This window comes from Rattus norvegicus, chromosome 7 (assembly GCF_021556685.1).
Source record: "Rattus norvegicus strain SHRSP/BbbUtx chromosome 7, alternate assembly SHRSP_T2T, whole genome shotgun sequence".
Lineage (NCBI taxonomy): Eukaryota > Metazoa > Chordata > Mammalia > Rodentia > Muridae > Rattus > Rattus norvegicus.
Genome location: NC_141540.1, coordinates 134,992,055 through 134,999,503, shown reverse-complemented (window position 1 = coordinate 134,999,503; position 7,449 = coordinate 134,992,055).

The window sequence follows — 7,449 nt, the reverse complement described above, 5'->3', positions numbered from 1 at the left end:
TCTCCATCCCTCCTACTTAGAGTTGATCTGAGCTTACAGACATTTTTTGAGATGTCAGTAGGGCCTAGTTCATTTTGTTTTGCCTCAAACATTAATACGTAAAGTCTTGGTGCTATGTCAGAAACTATCATCACTTATCATCACCTATCATGACCTATGGTGTCAGGTAATAGGTTGCCAACTGGTCTTAAAGCCTAAAATCATTCCATGAGTTAGGCAGACGGAACCCAGGCCCCAGCTATGGTGGAACGGCTTTCTGCTTTGATGACCACGACAGGTCACCTTGAGCTCTCATTTCTGCACGGTTGTGCTCCTGACGTGTTCTGGATTAGGAGTCGCCTTTCACCTTCAGAAGAATTAGCCAGGATTAGGTCTCAGGATTCGACACATTTAGCACGTCTGCCCCTTCTGACTTTATCTTCTAATTTTCCTCCTGAATGAATATCCACTCCCTCTTCTTGTTTAACATCTCTTGTTTTCACACGCCGCCGCACAATTAATGTCGTAGGGTGGTCCGCATCACCATGTTGGACATCGTGGTTAGCACTTTCTAAGAAGCCTCATCGAACGTATAACCCAGATGGTGGGAAAGATGGTCTCGGTGTGGCGTGTCTAATACGGTGCCAGCCAAACCGGAGCACAGCCAACTTCCAAAGTTCCAGCAGCGTGAACCAGCCTCGAGAGCAGCAGTTCCCCTATTTCCTGTTTCAGCGTTCTCTTAAACTCGGCCCTTCTTCCTATTGTTTTAAAACCGGACATTGGAAGGAACCCTATATTGCTTTGACCACATTAAATAAACACAATAACAATTTTTCTACACCCACGCCAAAGACGGCAGATTTGAGGAAGCGTGCCAAGATGCTTCTACTCGCACCGGGGGTGGACATGAATCATCTCAGACATTTCCTGCTTATCCACAGGCCTCCCTTCCAAACACTCTTAATATGGGGCTCCTGATAATCACTTCTAATCTGTCGACGTTGGCAGACCATAGGATACTTGTACGCCTCCTCCAAGCAAGTCCTAGACAGCTAGAGAGAATTGAATCTCCAAGTGCCTAGACGTGTGCCCTAACCGGATATGGAAGGAGAATTCCCAAGCTCCTTTATTAAAAAAAATCAATTACACAGCCTAAGAGTGGTAGAATGACTGGATGTTATCCTGTTATAGAGAATACACTGGGATTTGAGGAGGGACGTGATAGAAAGTTGCACCAGACAGGGATTTGTGTGAAACGCACAGCAAAGACGGTCTTACGCCTCGCTAGACTCATTCCTGAAGGGATGTCACTTCCATGTCGGTGCTCAGCTCAAGTCTCTTCTGATGTTCCACGAATGCCTCATTTTATCTGGTGGAGCGCGTTTCCTAGTTGAAAGGCTGGGGATATTTGGTTCTTTCTGTAATGCCCCTTGCACATGGACACAGGCAACTGCTTCAGCTCTACCCGTTGGATTCTGTGTCATAACTGGGGTCAGAGGTTAGCACCTGACTACACTGAGGCAGTGCGGTCCACACTAGAGACAGATGGTGCATGGGTGATGGTTCCATCCTGGGCCCAGGGGAACCAGCAGGAGCTTTAGAGGCAACAATACACACCCAACACGCACCACAACGGATACGGCAGCATGTTCACTGTATTGAGTGTCAGGGAGACTTGGGTCCCTTTTCTTTGATTATAACCAGATCCGCTTTATTTTTCTATTTTGGAAGAATATTACAAATGTATTTAACTTCAAGTTTTAAGTAAATAAAGGTAAATGTTGGATTATATTTCTGATTGGTGGCATCAGACATACCAAACTGTGTGATTTATATGAGTGAATAAACAGAACCTTTTTACATGGTTTTTGGGGATTTCATACAAGCAGACAATATATTTCTGACCTAGATCACCCTACTCCTTCCCCTTAAGCTTCTCCCCTATCCACTTATGACGACTTCGCTCTCCCTACTTCATGCATGTGCTCTCTCTTAAAAATAATGAATAAAGAAACCAAAACCAAAAACCAAGACAAACAAACAAACAAAAAAACTACTGTGTCTACTTTGGCTTCACAGTAAAATTGTGTAGTTTATGATGCTGGGTAAATCAGGACCACGGGAGTTTGCAGTGATTGGTCATCCATCCACACTGAGGAAGCAGAGTAAGGGGTACTCATACGTAGCTAGTTTCCTGTTAGTGCAGGCTAGGACATCCACCCGGCTAGTTTCCTCTGTTAGTGCAGGCTAGGACATACACCCAGCTAGTTTCCTGTTAGTGCAGGCTAGGACATCCACCCGGCTAGTTTCCTCTGTTAGTGCAGGCTAGGACATACACCCAGAGAACACAGTTGCCTCCCTTCAGGATGGGCCTTCCATATTCTATTAACCCAATCAGGTTATCACTCATGGGCTAAATTATCTCTCCCAGAGATTTGTCACCTGGATGATTCCAGATCTTGTCAACTTGATATTCAATGCTACCCATCAGTACGGGGCCCCCCGTGGAGAGTTAGAGAAGGGACTGAAGGAGCTGAAGGGGTTTGTAACCCCATAGGAAGAACGACAGTATCAACTCACCAGATCCCCCAGAGCTCCCAGGGACTAAACCACCAACCAAAGAGAACACATGGAGGGACCCGTGGCTCCAGCCACATAGGTAGCAGAGGATGGCCTTGTCGTGCATTAGTGGAAGGAGAGGGCCTTGGTCCTGTAAAGGCTCGATTCCCCAGTGTAGGGGAATGCCAGGGTAGGGAGGCGGGAGGAAGTGGGTGGGTGGGGAGCATTCTCATAGAAGCAGGGAGAGGGAGCATGGTAGAGGGGGGAACTGAGAAAGGGGATAACATTTAAAATGTAAATACACAAAATATTCAATAAAAAGAAGAAAAAGAGAGAATAAAAAATATAAAAGTAAATAAATAAATAAATAAATAAAAAGGAAAAAATCCAAAAAGTTATATGTAAGAATTTTAACGTCTCAGTTTAATTTATCAATTTGATGTATTTATTTCATATACTATCTATAACTTTAGAAAAGAGAAAGCGAGGTGGAAGAAAACAAGGAGAAATGAATGAAATAAATACTTACTGAAATACGAGATACGAATGGAGGAGAACCATTTTAAATGTTCAACGTCCTCAGGCACCTGGAAAATACAAGTTATAATCACTTAACCTAGTAAGAATGCCTAAGACCAAAAAAGTAAATGATAACAAATGCTAATGGGGATGAGGGGCAAGGGTAGTACTTATTCACGGCTGGTGGAGGGGGAGCACTAGTCCAGCCGCTGTGGAAATCAGTGTGGAGATTCCTTAAAAGATGAAAAGAGATCTACCGCAGGATCCAGGTAATTCGTTCTTGGCCCTCACATACGACTAAGGAAATACCTACTGATCATTGCTGCTTTACTTGTAATAGCCAGGAAATAAGTTTTAAAAGCCTAGGTGTGCATTTAATAGATAATAATGGGTAAATAACAAGATGTAGCATATTTACACAGTAGAATATTATTCAGACTTGAAGGACATTTTTTTTTTTGAATTGCAGGTAACTAGATAGAGCAGGGGAGGATCATTCAGAGTGAGCTAACCCAGACCAGAAGGACAAATGCTGCACGTTTTCTCCCATTTGTGGAAGTCAGCTTTGAATCTTCAGATATGTGTGTTTCGTTTGGAATACCCATCTGTCCAAGAATGGGAGAGTGCACTGATGTAAAAGACTACAGGAAGGTAAGGGAACAGGGAGGGTGAAATTGAGGGGGGTGGGATGGGAAGGTATAATAAAGGGAGGAATGTGGGGAGCGATGACGGACAAGAAAGACCTTTCAGAAGTCAGATAGCTTCCTAAAATATACACACGTACACATATAGAGAGAAATTAAATGCAGTTACGTCTGGCTTAGTCACTGCTCTACTGTTGTGAAAAACAAAAGCCACCAAGGCAACTCTTATAAAAGAAAGAATCTGACAGCAGCACGAGAAGGTTAATCCATTACTGTCATGGCAGGGAGCAAGATGGCAGGCATGGTACTAGAGCAGTAGCTGGGAGCTTTGCATCCTGGTCCACAGGCAGCAGGCACAGCAAGAGACTTTGAAACATCAAAGCCCATTCCCAAGCGACACACCAAAGGCCACACCTATCCCAACAAGGCCACACCTCCTAATCTTTTCAAATGGTTCACTAACTAGCATGCAAATAGATGAGCCTATGGGGGCTAACCTCCTTTAGACCACCACTCTGCTATAACTGGTCACAGTGATCCCACTGGATACCACAGGCTTTCAAACGGAAAGCCTGATGTCATGAACGGGTGACCTCTTTTGGAGTTCTTGACCACTGAGGTCCCATAAAAGCCCTAACCCATGCCAGGCCCAGATGGTGGTGGTGCATGCCTTCAGTCATAGCACTTGAAAGGCAGAAGCAGTCAAATCTCTGAGTTCGAGGCCAGCCTGATCTACAGAGCAAGTTTCAAAACAGCCAGGGCTACACAGAGAAACCCTGTCCTGGGAAAACAAACAAATGACGACAACAACAATAACAATAACAACAACAACAAGCCCCAAACCCAAACATTGTAGGTTATTTATTTGTTAATGCTCTTGGTTATGTTACAGAACTTGACAGTCATAGAACATGAGGAAATTAAACCTGACCTCATGGGGAAGCTTTGACACTGTTGGCTAACGATTATAGTGCTGGTGGTACTAGGCACCAGGTACGCTGCCAGAGGAGAAGTTTATCATCAACCTCTCATCAACCCGTAAACGGCATTAATGACTTTCTTGGCTAGATAAGCCCACTGGTACACTAGTGGCACAAACATCACCGGCATAACCAACCACTAGTTCTAGTTTAGAACTAGTTTCAAAAGAAGAAACCCATACCTGGTACCACTAACTATCAAGCTGAGGACCTGTGTCCAGAGAGATCGTAGACCTTAGGGGAGAGCCTGCATTCTGCTAAATGGACAGGAAATAAACTTATTCCTAATGACCAGTTATTATACCAGTGCGGGAGCTCTCAGCTCTCATCTGAAACGCTTCCTACCGAAGACTCAATAGAAACAATTGTGCCCCTGTTGTCTATCACAGGGGACAGAGGCTCTTCCCTTAGATCTCCTAGCAATAGGTGCGTGGGTGTTCTGAGAGATGAGATTTAAATGTTAGTGAAAGGAGCGTGCCTATCAAGACCAAGGTGACTCTGGAAATGCTGAGACTTGAATAAGGCTAAGGAAAGAGTGAGCAAAACTCAGAGAAAAGGCAAGGAGGAAATCAAGGAATCAAACAAAACACAGTGCAGTAGTAGAAGAGGACCATAATCTAACCAAAATGTATGGATTTGTTTAAGAACATCCCCCTATGTGCGCATGGAAATTCCTGTAGAGTGCATGGTAGAGTGCACCGTGCAAAGCGGCCCAATCACTCTCAGATTCAGGAAACGGAAGAAGAGAATTCTTACCAGTGACTGAGTGAGGTGTTTGTGAGGAAGACTCACAGAACTGCAAGGGAAACGTAGAAGCAGAATGGCAGGGAGCGTTAGCACACCTTCCTCAGAAACCGAACTTCTATCAGCCACCTCGACCCAGGCACTTGCATGTGTAATCTAAGGCACCCTGTCACCAGTTCCCTGGCAACATAGAAACACTATCGCACAAACAGGGAGAGTTCTGTACTTGGAAATCATGTTCTCTGAAAACAATAAAATAAAGTTGATTATTTTTTTTTAAAAAAAGAAATAAAACTTCAAGATTTGGATCTGATAAACAAAACTCCTGGTGGGCTGGGGTCTGGCTTGACAGAAGAGTATGTGTTTTCCATGTGCAGGCCCCAGGCTCTGTCTACAGCATGGGCAGAATAAAAAGAAAAGTAGAAAAGTAATTTTTTTAAAAAAGCAATTTCTTCATGACTTTCGTTTTCTTGGTGAAGCCTATGCCTTACGGCAGGCTGTATTGTAGTTATTGTACCATCCATTGTCCTTTGGCAGCCTACTCAATAAACAATTTTTAAGTTCACAAATACACTTAGGAATTGAATCAGAATAAACCACCACCATACTTCACCAGGCTGATGTTTGCCTTACGAGGTAGTGACCCGGTAAGACAAGGCGCCTGCCTGGGGCGCATAGGTCCACGACAGAATGGAAGCAGGTGGTCCTGATGCTGCTGGAAGGTGTGGTTCTGAAGACACCTGCTCCTTCTTGGTTGACAGAATGGCCGTTCCTTCTCCAGTGAGAACTGATATCCCCTCATTTCAGACAGTGAAGGGGAAGCTCTTCCCCACCTCTGAATCTCTCTCCTACTCAGTAGGCAGGTGAATATATAAGTAAGCTCAAGTTTTTGTATAACCCAAGAGGACTTCCTTCCTTCCTTCCTTCCTTCCTTCCTTCCTTCCTTCCTTCCTTTTCTTCTTCTCTCTCTCTCTCTCTCTCTCTCTCTCTTTCTCTCTCCTTCCCTCCCTCCCTCCATCCCTCTCCCTTCCTTCCTCCCTCCCTCACTTCCTTTGTTTCTATGCTGGTTCAGTTACTTTTTTTTAATTTTGCTTTTGTTTTCTTTTATTGGATATTTTCCTTATTTACATTTCAAATGTTATCCCCTTTCCCTGTTTTCCCTCCAGGACCCCCTATCCCAGCCCTCCCCCTGCTTCTATGAGGGTGCTCCCCTACTCACCCACCCACTCCCTCCCTCCTCCCTGCCCTGGCATTCCCCTACACTGATGCATCAAGTCTTCACAGAACCAAGGATCTCTCCTCCTGGTGATGCCCAACAAGGCCCATCCTCTGCTACATATGTGGCTGGAGCCATGGGTTGCTCCATGCGTGCTCTTCGGTTGGTGGTTTAGTCCCTGGGAGCTCTGAGTTGTCTGGTGCCTGGCAACAAAGAATGAGGCCTAAGGGCAAAGGAACTGAAATAGCCCACTGTAGTAGAAGCTGGAAAGTGGCCTCCAAGAGAGAGAGACAGATCTCCTGAGGGATGTGGAGACAGCTCACAGGTTATCTCTGGTGAATACAAGAGGAGTCAACAAGGGAATACCCAGCTTGAAGCGACTGAAGGCTGCAAACCTGGTGTGAGGCAGGGTGGTTTTGAATGTCACCTTGTCACAGCGTAGACTTGCTGAGCAGGAAAACTCACCTAGGGAATTATCCTGATTGCCTTAATTGATGTGGGAAGATCAGGCCCACATGTTCAAGGCACCTTCTGGGAGCAACACAGATAAGACAGGGGTCATGGATGAAGCAAGATTACTCCCCTTTTCTTGGCTTGGCCTCTCCTTTTACCTCTGAGTTGATTTTCTCTGCTCCTACAGCCACTGACTCCTTCACCACTAATAGGATCAAGTCTTCCTAGGCTTCCAGTTCTGACTGAGGACCTGCAATACTTCAGGAAGCCTCCAGGTCTTTGGAACCAGTTGGGGACCAGTGAGGTAATCAGCCTCATGGACTAACTACCATGTTCTCTGGAATACCAAGGGGAT